Source organism: Diabrotica virgifera, chromosome 10, assembly GCF_917563875.1.
Source record: "Diabrotica virgifera virgifera chromosome 10, PGI_DIABVI_V3a".
Classification (NCBI taxonomy): Eukaryota; Metazoa; Arthropoda; class Insecta; order Coleoptera; family Chrysomelidae; genus Diabrotica; species Diabrotica virgifera.
The window spans coordinates 33,369,871-33,382,838 of NC_065452.1; the positions used below are offsets into that span (position 1 = coordinate 33,369,871).

At 31.1% G+C, this 12,968-nt stretch overlaps 1 protein-coding gene across 1 annotated transcript in view; it reads right to left on the reverse strand.

Moving 5' to 3' along the window:
• The window catches only part of LOC126893198 (tripeptidyl-peptidase 2), a 113,025-nt gene extending 112,312 nt beyond the window's left edge, over positions 1-713 (reverse strand). The window contains exon 1 of the mRNA XM_050663158.1: positions 688-713. The gene's annotated coding sequence lies outside the window, so the exon portion shown is untranslated. The remainder of the gene's footprint in view (positions 1-687) is intronic.
• Positions 714-12,968: the final 12,255 nt, after the last annotated feature.

The following is a 12,968-nucleotide window of genomic DNA, read 5'->3' on the forward strand; positions in this document are numbered from 1 at the left end:
TATTTTTGGAAGTTTGTAAAAGATTATAAGGTAATATTTATCTAAACAATCATTCTACAAGATTCTTTAAAAAATTTTCATTCAACTCAATATTACACATCAGTGTCTCAGTGCTTTCATTTGACACATGGCAGTAGTGTTTAGCATTTTGAAAACAAATTGGAATATTTGAAGTTTTCAGTAAAATATTGAATAAAACATTGAATTGTCTTTCTGTTGTTTTAATTTCCTGCGAAATTTCATCAAAAATCACGCAAAATTTATAATTTGAAATTCCCACGTAACTATAATTTGTCAATTTAGTTCCCATTCCAATCAAGAGATGGCGTTAATTCGATCCGAAAGATTAACATGGTCGTGAAACGTCTAAGAGTATGTATGGTTTGTGCGTCGTACGTCTTTGGTTTGTATTATTGTATATACCAATAACGTATGTCGTAGATATATTGATATTATGTGACACATGACAGAAGCTCGAAACAAATAACTGTGAATGAAAAGCCCTATTATTACATTCATATTATTCTCAGAAACTTTAGATACGTGTATGTTGTGTTGCCTAAATTAGAAAAAATAAATACTAAGGACTTGGGTTTAAACCAAAACACACCCTACCCCAACTTTACATTACAAATAACTCAATAAAATCGTTAAAAAGTCTTACTTAAGTATAAAATCTGTACGAACCTATAGATCGCTACGATCACTCAACTATACTGAGTGACATTAGTTTTTTATTGTTAAAATTATCTATATTTGCATTCAGATACAGTATCTGAATGCTAAATAGAAATATTCGCGATATAAATATGGTTTAGTATAAAATATAATTATCTTGGTATTTGCGTAGCACTCGATGCAAGCGATTTTAGTAATCTACATACATACATTGTCTCAGTTTTTTATTTTTATTTTTTGATGTTTTGACAGAACTTGCTAAATTTTTTGTAATAGACTGTAGTCGTGTTGTTCCAGTGAGTAAAAGGAATGAGAGGCACCCGGGCGCCAAGTCCAAGTGGCGCAAGCCTCAAATTTACACTGCTTGTCCTTAAAAAACTACTAATAACAAAAATATAAAAGTGCACTTTCGGTATTTTTTACAAAGGCATTAATGCTTACTACAACTACGATATGCAAATGAAAATAAATATGAAACCCATTTAAATTAGAAGCAAAGTTCCGATTCTGCTGACAAATGTATAACTGCTTAAAAACACAATGTTTTAATTTACAAAAAAAACTGAGGCACGGAAATAGATCTGGTGAAGAATTATGAATTTATTCCATGATTTATTCTTAGTTATGAGTTATTCCGTGAGGAAGATTTGTTCCATGAGTTAGAAAATTATTACCAATATTTTTAAACGCTTTTATTTAGTTCAATAGTTTGCGTCAACTCTTTAGACGTTAATTTGACTGCCTTTTCTTCAATGCATTCGCGCAATGCATATGCATTCGCGGGAACAATACACGAATAGTCAATAAAAAATGTTTTCATATTTATTAATTGTTTAAATAAAAAAAAAACGATTTTAATGGAAAACGCTTAAATTATCTTGTTTTCTACAATGTAAAAACTTGAAACTTTTACGGATTGTATAACTAATGATTTGGACAATACATAATTTCACTTTTTACGTTAATTGTTTACGTTATGCTTCATTAATAAACAATAAAGTTTCAAATTTTTTGCCGATTCCGACTACTTTTCATGTTAGTACATCATATGTTTTATACATATTTTAATAAACATGACGATATATTTTAATGTTTGAAAAGCGTAAGACTAAAAAGTAAAAAATAAAAAAAAATGAAAAAAAATTTTTTTAAGAAACGCTTTTCTTTTGTTACGAGTGACTAAAATTAAAAATATTATAAAAAAATCAACTAAAAAGCAAAAAATAAAAAAAAATTGAAAAAATCTAACACATCCGTCAAAGAAAAGCGTGGCGCTTGTTCATCGAATAAACGGTTTTCGCCCCACGCTTTTCTTTAACGAATGTGTTAGATTTTTCAATTTTTTTTATTTTTTGCTTTTTAGTTGATTTTTTTATAATATTTTTAATTTTAGTCACTCGTAACTAAAGAAAAGCGTTTCTTTAAAAAATTTGTTTTTCATTTTTTTTTATTTATAAATAAAGACACAACTCCACTTGATATTTTAAGTTATACAGGCTGTCCAGAAACTCTCTTGGCAAACGAAGACCGGAGATTCCTCGGATAATTTTAAGACAATTCAACCCAATTCACCTAGTCCGAAAATGCTTCGTAAAGCAAATTAATGCTAAAATGTGCAAATAAGTAGAGAAGAAGTAATACAGGAAGTATCAAACATAAAAACAGGTAAAGCTGGAGGGAATGATGACATAGACTCGGAAATGGTATAATACATGGGAGAAGAAGGGATACACTGGAAACTGGATATCGCAAATATGCAAAGAGGCATGAAATAAGCAACAACTCAGAAAAGACTGGCAAAGTAACCTTATACTGCCAATATACAAAAAAAGAGAACACGTCAACTGAGAAAATTATAGAGCAATATGTGTCTTCGGTGTGTTTTAAAATATACACGAAAATACTAGAGAAGAGGCTAAGACAAGTAGAAAATGAGGTAGAAAATGAACTGGAAGAAGAACAAGCAGCGTTTAGACTAGAAAGACAGGCAAATGATCACATTTACATCGTTAGAAATATACATAATAGAAAAAAGTATTGAGTCGGGGAAAGCTCATTCTAGCATTCATAGGTAGGTATACACAAGAGCAGCGTTCGACTCTATAAAAAAGTTATAGGCAATGTTTGCAAAAAATGAAAGTACCAATTTCACTAATAAAAATATATAATTGAAAGTATTTTTAGAGTAGTAAAAGGACGTGTACAGATAGCTGGAGAAAGATCTGAAGAATTCAATTAAAAAAGAGGTATCAAACAAGCAGGGCCAACGAGAGGGATGAGCGGGCCCCGGTAAAAAGTGAAGGGCGGGCCCCTGGCAAAAGTGAAGAGCGAAAAAAATTGTTTAATTTCTATAGAAAGCAAATTATTAATAATAAATGATAAGAAACATGTCAACTATAAATTTTATTGAATTTCAATTTTTGGTATATATTTATAATAGTGAAAATATTTATAATACAGGTGCTTTTCGAGTTTTCTGATTGGCAAAGATGTTTCTAATTTTTGGAAAATCGCATGTTTTTGCTAAATCGTTCTCAATTCACAAAGTTGATAGGCAGCTAATCGATCCTGTTTAATTGTAGCTATCATTACCTCATAGAATTTTTTATGCGAAAAAGGAAACTAAATGATCTTTCTGCTTCTGTGACTGTCACCGGTAATGTGCAAAATATTCTTAATGCAATAACGATTCAAATTTGAGATGTTTAATTTTATTAAGCAAATATATTGGAGAAAGTTGAGATTCCCAATATTATCCTTGTATATCGCTCTCAAATGAAAAATTTCATCTATCAATTCTTCACTGATTCTTCTTTATAAAACTTGCGCAATACATACCATACATATGTATATCAATTTTTTTCTTAATATTGTCGTCATCTTCATCTCGGAATATCCATAAAATGTTAAATAGCGAATGAATTTTATTTTTTCTAAGGCCGTACTAAAAGAGCCACTTTCACGCACGCATGCACGGCGTGCGTGAAAGTAAATTTTCCCGCACCGCGTGCGGGAAAGTAAAATACCTTGTAATATAGCATTATAATATATTATATTACATGCAATAAACTAATATTTAGATATTATTTACTAATTTATTTCAAATTTATCTTATTGTGTTCATGTTTTAATTAAATTAGCGCGATTATTTCATTCATAGGAGATTCTGACCAATAGAAAGCTACAGAAATCTGAATTAAATCGATAATTTTTGATAATTCCCGTCGTTAAGTATATTACGTCAGATGCCCTTGGTTGCTACGAAAAAATACATTCAGTGACATTAATGATAATTAATGTTTTAAAAATTATAAAAGTGATGACTTTCAATCGTCAAATATTCATAAAAACTGTGTGTTTAATGGTACTTACATAAATAAATTACAATAAAATTTTATTCATGAAATAATCGCAACAAATTGCACTCGACCTCTGAAATTAATATAGAATGTTTGCTCTCGTGACACTTTGACATAATTTCACTCGCCTTGGGCTCGTGAAATTAAAACTGTCAAAGTGTCACTCGGGAAAAATTCAATAATTTCAGAGCTCTTGTGCAATTACTACTGATAATTCGATGAAATAAAATTATTTTGACATAATATTTAAAAGTCAGATCAGTAGAAAATTACAATGGTTTTGAATCGTCGTCATGGAAACCAATATCGTCGTCGTGGTAACCCATTATATTGAAAGTTTGGTTTTGACAACCTTGCTAAAGAATTAATTTGTGTATTTTCACTTCTACATAAAAATTGATATAACTCTATTTTTGTGGCGTTTTTCCAAACGTACGGCCCTAGAAAAAATATTGTTCCTAACTCATGCGGAAAGTGTCTTCCCCGCACCCGACTGCTTGCCCGAATTCCGCTATCGCGTCGTTCGGGTCAACGGCAGTCTCGTGCGTGAAAGCACTGAAAGTATCACTTTCCGCACTAGTTAGGAAAATAACTATTCCGCATTAAATCTTCTGGTTAAATTGCTTATTATATGACAATATTAAATAATTCCCAGCGAAATATTTTGTCGGTCTCAAAATTATCAGTCGCATCACTACTAGGCCCAGGCAAATCATCAAAAAATCTCACAAGCTTTTTGCGCCGTTTTTCTTTATTTGATGTAGAATAGAATAGAAATATGCTTTATGGATAAAGCTTAACATAGAGTCAGAGTCATATAAATTCTGGATTTATTCCATAATTGCTGGTAACTCATTTAGATTCTTTAACATAGATCCTTCTGATTTTTTGTAAATCTTTTAGAAGCCCTGATATATTGTTAATCTCCATATCCATACCATAATTTTATCTGACTGCATTGTAGTATTTGACTCCTATGATTTATTGCTGTCAAAATTTTAAACAAAATCGATTAAAGGTCATAATATTAAATGTAGACTAGTATTAATTAAACGCATTATGGGCATAAAGTGAAGAGCAAAAAAAAACGGGAAAAATTACGTCTTTAGTCTGGTCGACGCCGGGCCCCTTACATCGCCGGGCCCCGGTAAAATGTACCGGCTGTACTGCCCTCTCGGCGGCCCTGCAAACAAGTTCATAGTCATAAACGAATTGATTAGAAATACTGTAGAATGTAGAAAGAACCAACCAAATACGGACAATTAAGATTGCGGACAATTAAGACAATTAAATAAGATTACATCCAATAAAAATAGAAGCATTGAATGCGGATGACATAATCCTTATAGCAGATTCCGTGACCAAAATGCAAAAACTTATAAACATAATATTATGGGCAGAGGAAATAGAGATATTTGTCAAATATAAGTAAAATTGTTAATTTACAAATTGTGAAATTAAAAAAAAACAATAGATACGTACTTAATAGAAAATAGAATATAGTATAGGGCGTCAATAAGTTATTTCATCGATGACATTGACATATCATGACGTCATTTTTACAAAGTACTTCTACTCCCTAGGGAGTAAAAGTACTTTGTCTCCCTAGGGAGAAAAAGTACGACTTTGCTCCCTACAATGAGGCCAGGAAATGTATAACTAATAGGTAGGTGGAAAAAACTTTGTTCATGGGTTGGGTGTATCACCCAACCTTTTTGGCCTAGGAGAGACAGCACAGCTGTCTCTAGGGGTACTTTTTTCTAATTGGCCATTAGCTCGGATGATGACGTTTATGTCGAAAGCGCTCAGCTAAAGAAATAAATTACTTCTTACACACTTTAATATACTATTTTTCTCTACTCTTACTTTTTAATTAAAATTACGTTTTCTTTAGTTTGCTTATGTGTCCTTAAGTGCTTCCATAATATACTATGCCGATATCAGCACTGATCAATATCTATTACGGCCTTGTTTACAGTCATATGAGTTACAACATACTACTATGGGGAAATTCTATTGACAGCCCTAAAATTTTTGTAACTCAGAAAAAAATTATTCGAAAAATATTCGGGCTAAAATTTCGGGAAACTTGTAAACCAACGTTTATAAAATACAAAATCATGTCATTCTATAGTTTGTACATTTACCACACTCTTCTGTTTGTCAAAGAAAATTTCAATCAATTTGAAACTAATGCTCATCGACATGATTACCATACAAAAAATTGTAATAAGCTCCGAATACCCCAGTTTAAAACATCAAGATTAGAAAATAGTTTTAAATTTATGGGAATGAAATTGTACAATAAACTTCCCGATGAAATGCAGGAGATTGCTAGTTTTAACAGTTACAAAAATAAAATCAAAAATTTATTATTAGCCAAATGCTACTATTCCGTCAAAGAATTCCTTGACGATAGCCTATAAACTATTTTACACTATTTTATTTTTTATGTATAAATTGTTTTGTGTATACAAAGTCTAAAATGTCTAAAAATGTTAGTCTAAATATGTTATTTTATAATATGTGTTAGGTGTTAGGTACCTATAAAAAATTGTGTAGCTAAACAATGTTAGCTTGTAACAGTTATATTACTGTATATGACCTGTCCTATACATTTGTAAAAATGTCTTAAAAGGATGAATAAATATTTCTATTTCTATTTCTATACAAGTACATAATTTCTTCAATATTAGTTGATGGATTCGACCGTATTACAGGTTTTTTGGGTCGCTGAAGACAATGGAAGTGGTCTGGAAGCCCAAATATGGTGCGTTTAATTGTTATTAATAAATTATGGTAAAATTAGGTATTTTTCAGGTATTATTAGAAGCCCTGTAAAGAAATTGATAGTGTTAAGGTCTTCTTAATTTGGTGTATTTTTGGTCGCTGAATCTAATGCGACTAGTCGCGATTACTCAAAATATGTTCTTATTTTGTTAATAAGAAAATAATTGTTTATTCGCCGAAAAGCTCGAAATACTGCGCAATTTACAGCAAGTTTGTAGTCTTTTTCATAGTATTTTTATACGCTAAATCGATTGCCACTAGTCGTGCTAGCTTAAACCACGTTATTAATAAATTATTGCAAAAATAACGTTTTATAGTATCTACGTTTACTTATGGTTTTGCTCTAAATTTTAAAACACCTCTTGGATTGACATGAAATTTGGCATACACGTAGCTAACATGTCAAACAAAACAAGTGATCTTGTGCTGATGCATGCTTTTACCCTGGAGGTGAATTTCACCCCTTTTCGGGGGTGAAAAAACAAACCTTTAAAGTAAGTCCGGAAGTGGATAAACAGATTAATTCTAAGCAACTTTTGTTCCATACAGCAGTGGCGAAGCGTGATTTTTTCTGAAGTGTTACCAAAACCAGATGCAAAAAAGCTTATTTAAAAAAATGAAGATATGGCTAAATGTATATATACACTCACCGGCACAAAATTCCGCCACCCAAAATTTTTGATTAAGTTTGACAATCTATAACTTTATTATTTGTACTTAGATTTTAAAGATTCTTGCATGAGTTTGTAGGTACATGTATTGATGTTAATTGCTATTATTCCGGTAACAAAAAATTTTTGCTTAGATGGCATTATACGGGGGTGAATGTAAGCGTTGTTTTTTCTCCTAACTTTAAAAAATTCTGTGGAAAAATTGGAGGGCTGATTTTGTTTCATACTCCTTTTGTATTATCCTGGAGGTATCACTAAGGTCTTGTTTTTTGAATTATCTGAATATCTCTTTTCTTGTAAGAGCTGTAATTAAAAATACTGCTTTGAAGGTTTATTTAATTAAAAATATCAAACGCACTAAAATTAACAAAACAAAACAAATTTAACAACAAAACAAAACAATTCAATAGCGGTTATGTCCACCTCTTGCAGCAACGACTGCTCGCAATCTGTTTAGCATCTAATAAAGATGTGTTTTCCTTGCCTGGGGAATAGCCCGATATTCCTCTACCAGGGCCATAATTGTACCAAATTTTCTGGAGGCCTAGGATGACGGCAAATAGCTTTTTTTATTTATCCCATAAATGCTCAATATGATTGAGATCTGGGCTGCACGCGGGCCATTCTAATCTTATCAATCCAACCTCAATTGTATGAGTCAATCAGTGTTTTTATTTACAAATAAAACAATATGAAAAAAATTTTTAAGAAACGCTTTTATTTAGGTATGAGCGACTAAAAGTAAAAATATAAAAAATCAACTAAAAAGCAAAAAATAAAAAAAATCAAACTCGACGGATTATTCGAAAAAAACGTTCGTTAAAAAAATGAAAAAGTCTAGCACATTCGTTAAAGAAAAGCGTGTGGCGAAAACCGTTTATTCGACGAAGACGCGTTCCACGCTTTTCTTTAACGAATGTGTTAGATTTTTTCATTTTTTTAACGAACGATTTTTTTCGAATAATCCGTCGAGTTTGATTTTTTATATTTTTTGCTTTTTAGTTGATTTTTTATATTTTAACTTTTAGTCGCTCATAACTAAATAAAAGCGTTTCTTAAAATTTTTTTCATATTGTTTTATTATTTACTTTTTAGTCTTACACTTTTCAAACATTAAAATATATAATAAAAATGTATACCATTTTTTATTCAGTTGCAATGCGAAGGCAAAACAATCTTACTTTTCAATTAGAATACGGAGTGCAGTCCAGTCCCTTGAATCGCGATTTTCGGCTCTTATTGGAGCCTTCATCGGAAGGAACGTAGGCACTGTTCTCCATATTTTAACTGATTCGCATCGAGAGGTTTTCCCACCCATTGCAACTGAAGTGATGATAGTAGGTGGCTAGCGCCATCTGGCATTGAAAGACGAAGTAGTTTTCAATCCTAATAGTAAATTATTAATATTGAAAATATTAAAAATATTACTAAAATATTTTTAAATTGAAAACTTATTGGTACACTTTCCTGGTGACACCTCCAAGACTTCTACAATTTGCAAGTCAAATGGATGCTGCAGTGAAGACGAGAGGGAAGGAATTCTACACTATGCAATTCACATCCCCCGTCTGCAGCTGGTAAAGTTCCAACGGAAAAATGCACCTAGTTACTCTACGGAGTAATACGACTATAAAATAAAAATGTATACCATTTTTATTCAGTGTACAGGAAAGTGTACCAATAAGTTTTCAATTTAAAAATCTTTTAGTAATATTTTTAATATTTTCAATATTAATAATTTACTATTAGGATTGAAAACTACTTCGTCATTAAAATATATCGTCATGTTTAAAAAAGGATGTAGGTATATGACAAATACCTTTTTTGCATTTATTTTAACTTTTGATACATACATTGTACATTTTCTGTAATTTCTTCATACATTTCTTAAATCAAAATCATTATTTAACACTATTACAGTTTTCGCAGTATTTCCATCTCTTATAATACTTTACTATTGCACGGTGTAGACGCTGTTAATTTCTCGCAATGCAGTTCTTCGATGCGCAAGCCGTCTAAAGGTACGTATCCATACAAGGGTAAACCTCGCTCGGTGTAGTAGCTCCACTTAGTAGATACGTCGGTGATCGCCGCTTGGCGCGTACACTCTTCGTTTCAATCGGTTTGCGGTTTATATGTAAGGGAGCGCATACTGTATCCATTTGAGCAGCTACATTGAGCGGGGTTCACCCTTGTATGGATACGTACCTTAATGATCGCACTCGGTTCAATGAAACGTAAGCTTTGCAGGCTCAATGCAGGCTTTTAAGCCTGTCCTTACGCAAACACTTTCGGGCCCAAGTTCACGACAGCGCAGCGTAGTCAACAGTCGAACCTTGCTTTTTATGGGCAGTCGAAGCCCACGACAATACTAAGGGCAACATTCCTCCCTCTGCGGTGCCATAACTTTTTTTCGCTGAAAACTGAATAGAAATCGGACAGAAACTGGATAAATTTGAAACTGTATTGTTTATATATGAAGCATGACGTAAACAAATAATGTAAAAAGTGAAATTATGTATAGTTCATATAATTAGCTACAATCTGTAAAAGTTTCAAGTTTCTACATTGTAAAAAACAAGAGAATTTAAGCATTTTCCATTAAAATCGTTTTTGAAGTTATACTTCTTTAGGCGCGATTTCATTGAGGGTGAAATTTTATTAATATGCGCCCATGCGCACACCGACAGTATGGTATTAGTCGTTATACTGGCTCTGATTGGGTGTTGAAATGATCTGTCAATAATTGTTCAATATGGAGGTTATCGGTAAACAAAAATATTGTATATATTAGTTTTTACTGTTGTGAGAACAGAAATAAAATCAAATTTATAATTATAGTGACTTTTTAAATAGTTTTGAAAAGCCGCAGGTACGTAATTCTAAATGTTTCAGTTGTATTCCAATAAAAAAATATCTTCATACCTATCTATTTGGAAAATGTAAAAAAAATAAAGTTACCTATTAGTAGGCAATGCTTTAATTTACATAATCTGATTACGAACAAACTTTCTACAAATCTTCATCTAATATATCGTTTTCTTACTCTATATTTTGTTGTATTTTAATTCGACAAAAATCAAACTAATAATTTGATTAAATTCATATAAATAAACAAAATGTCAAAAAGTTTATGATGTAAACGTTTAGTTTGTGTATATTCCCACATGACGTATACGCGAAGGTGGTGCAGTAGGAAATCGCTTCGACTTTCGTACGGCGCGATAGACGTGAAGTGGGTTCAAGCTCCAAGCAAGTTGTTATTTTTTTATTTTTTTTTTTATAGATTTTATGATTGTAAGTATATTATTATATAATTTTTTTCAGAAAATACGTATTCAATTAAAATTTTTGGCAACAACTATTGTTCAGAAATAATTTGTGGCATTTTTCAATGTGTTTGTGTGTGGTTTATTCTTTTATTTTTTTAATTTTTGGTATTGTTTTAAAATTTTTTTTGAAAAGTAGTAGAGAAACTGTTTAAAGTATATTGATTTCGTTGAAATCATATAATAGAAGTATAACTTCTTACGTGCGTACAAAGTACACACATTCTTTTTTTTTTATTTAAACAATTCATAAACATAAAAAAAAAATGATCGACTATTCGTGTATTGTTCCCGCGAATCCATATGTCTGCAAAATTTCATTCATTTCCATCGAAGAAAAGGCAGTCAAATTAAAGTCTAAAGATTTGACGCAAACGATTGAACTAAATAAAAGCGTTTAAATAAATTACATACACTCTTCTTTTTTGTCAAATACTTTAATTAAAAAATTATTTTTGGACGCCCTGTACAAATAATTACATAAATTTTTATATTACTGAATAAAGAATTGAATGACCTTTAAAATGAGCTATCGCATGTACCCTATTCTCATTTAAAAAAATCATCGATTACGTCATCGCGCCCAGATGGATGACGTCACTAGTATACCATATATGCCAAAATATCGTAATTTAAAAATAAAAATCGATCTCTTTCGGGATTTTTCCTTAAACTCGCCTTTTTACGAAATAACGAATGTATTCCTTTCAAAATTTAAAACTTTATTGTTTATTTATTACGCATAACGTAAACAATTAACGTAAAAAGTGAAATTATGTATAGGTTATATCATTAGCTACAATCATTAGCTAAAAGTTTCAAGTTTCTACATTGTAAAAAACAAGAGAATTTAGGCCTTTTTCCATTAAAATCGTTTTTTTATTTAAACAATTAATAAACATAAACAAACATTTTTTGTTGTCTATTCGTGTATTGTTCCCGCGAATGCATATGTCTGCAAATTTTCATTCATTTGCATGGAAGAAAAGATAGTCAAATTAACATCCAAAGATTTGACGCAATCTATTGAACTAAATAAAAGCGTTTAATATAAAAAATGATACAGCTCTTACAAGAAAAAAGATATTCGGATAATTCAAAAAACAAAATGTTGGTGATGCCTCCGGGAAAATATGACAGGACTATGAAACAAAATCAGCTATTCCATTTTTCCACAGAATTTTTTAAAATTAGGAGAAAATACAACGCTTCCTTTCACCCCTGTACAATGACATGCAAGCAAAATTTTTGTTACCGGAATAATACCAAACAATATGAATACATGTACCTACAAACTGGTGTAAGAATCTTGAAAATCGGAGCACAAATAATAAAGTTATAAATTGTCAAACTTAATCAAAAATTTTTAGTGGCGGTGTTTTGTGCCGGTGAGTGTAGCTTCAATAATATAATTTTGTATATCACTTGAAACTCTTGAAAAAACAGATGTTTCTAGATGTTGACAAAATTTTTGATCTTTTTTGACAATTAATGTTAACAATTCCCTGTAATTGCCGGGATTGTCAGAGTCGTCGCACTCAAAATGACCACGAAACGCTAGTTCTTGTTTGGGCCAAAAACATACAGTATCTATTATAAGTGTGCTAAGGATATACCTATCTATTTTTTTAACAAACTCATTATGTTTAGCAATATTTGCTTTAAAAGCTTGGTTAAGAGAACTTTTGATTTTTGTTTTGCCAAACTGAATCAAATTGGGTATACATCTTACATGTAGGTAACGGAGAAATTTCATGTCTCCTTTTTAAAAATCTAACACTATTTAAATCGTGAACCTGGTCCACCCATTTTTCTGTAGAAACCAGAAGACATGGCTAACAATACAATATATTTTTCTTGCAACCATAATATAACCAAGGATTTTCACTGTACCAACTAAATTTAAAATATCAAACTACTTTTGTTGATTCCTTTTTTAAATTGTTTAAAATAGGTCTTTCATTCTTAATCTCTTTTTTTCTTCAAAATTATACAAGGAGAATTACTTTTCAAGTAGTTGATCGATTAAGAAGCGACACTCATCCATGGTTAACTGCACGCACACTTTTTATAGGTACTGTCACCAATTTTAAATCTGGTAACAGCGCTACTGATACACAGCGCGCTTATGCCGTCGCTTC